The sequence below is a fragment of the Otolemur garnettii genome, unplaced genomic scaffold (assembly GCF_000181295.1).
Source record: "Otolemur garnettii isolate 467f Iridium unplaced genomic scaffold, OtoGar3 scaffold00010, whole genome shotgun sequence".
NCBI lineage: Eukaryota > Metazoa > Chordata > Mammalia > Primates > Galagidae > Otolemur > Otolemur garnettii.
The window spans coordinates 29,218,767-29,220,116 of NW_003852405.1; positions in this window are offsets into that span (position 1 = coordinate 29,218,767).

The following is a 1,350-nucleotide window of genomic DNA, read 5'->3' on the forward strand; positions in this document are numbered from 1 at the left end:
TTCCTGCATATCACATATGACTCATATTCAGGGGTGGAAATGCATGTTTAAATGTCTTACAATTAGGTCCTGGACCCCAGAAGGTGAAGCAGGGTCACCAAGACACTCAAAGGCACAGCAGCCACACTTGAGATGATCTCACTCTCAACATCCATGCCCTCCTAACTATTCTGTGCTGTTTTATTATTAAATATGCAGACCTCAAACTAAATTCACAATTTATGCCTCCTTGTGCCTTTGTGCTTGCAATTAGCGTCTCAAACTGCTGCTATAAAGATTCTATTGCATGTAGGTCATAATTTGTTTACAGTTTAATGTCTCTCGCTGGTTCTGAGCTCCCCACGGAAGGGACCATGTCCCTGCAATCTTTATATTCCTAGTGCTTTGGCTCAAAGTCGGTACATGAACGCAGGAGTGAAGTATCTGTTCCTGTAGACTTCTTAGGACTCAGCCACAGGAATTTAGAAAGGTACCCTAGCCAGAAAGGTGAGGGAGCAGCCAGGTCAAATGTCCTAGGGAGGGCGATTCCTGGCATGTTCTGGCAACAGCAAGGAAGCTGCTGTGGTAGCAGCTGGTTGAGGGGAGAAGGGCAGAGAGGAATAGGACCAAAGCACTCAGGACCTGTGGGCGTCAGTTCTTGCACTTTTCCTCTAAATTAAATGGGAAATTAGGGAAGCAGTTTGAGCTAAGACTAATGTGATCTGTCTTACGTCTTAGCAGGATCATCTGTCTGCTGGTTTAGGAACAGGTAGGACAGCAAAGCTAGGAGGGGGAGGAGCAACTGGGAGGCTACTGGGACTCAGGGGAGAGGTGATGAAGGCACAGACCAGCATGTCGGCAGCAGAGCCCATAAGATCTGGTTAGATTCTAAATATATTTTGAAGATAGAACAAACAGGATTTAACAGATTGGAATGTGGTATGTGAGAAAAAGAAAAACATCTCCAGGATGACTTCATCGTTTTTTGGCCTGAGGATATGGAGACTATTCATTAATTAGCCCCAAGCAGATTGTTAACTCACAGAAGGAGATAGTCAGTGAGGAACTCTATCAGATAAACAGCAAGAACAACTTACTCTGAAGGGGACTTGATGGATGGTAGGTTGTCTCTGCTGTTTACTGACAGACCAGACCACCTGTCTCTGTTTTCATCCATAGCCCTTGGCTTATGGCAGCCATTTGAATTCCAAAGGTAACCTACACCTTGGGCTGACCTCCTTGTGCTAGTAGCAGAGAGGAACTTCCACCTGTTTAAGGATATACTTGCACTCAACTCAGTATTTTAGAACTTCAGTGTTCACACTTCTGCATGAATATTTTACCTACCCAGGGAAAGTCTGCAACTCCATC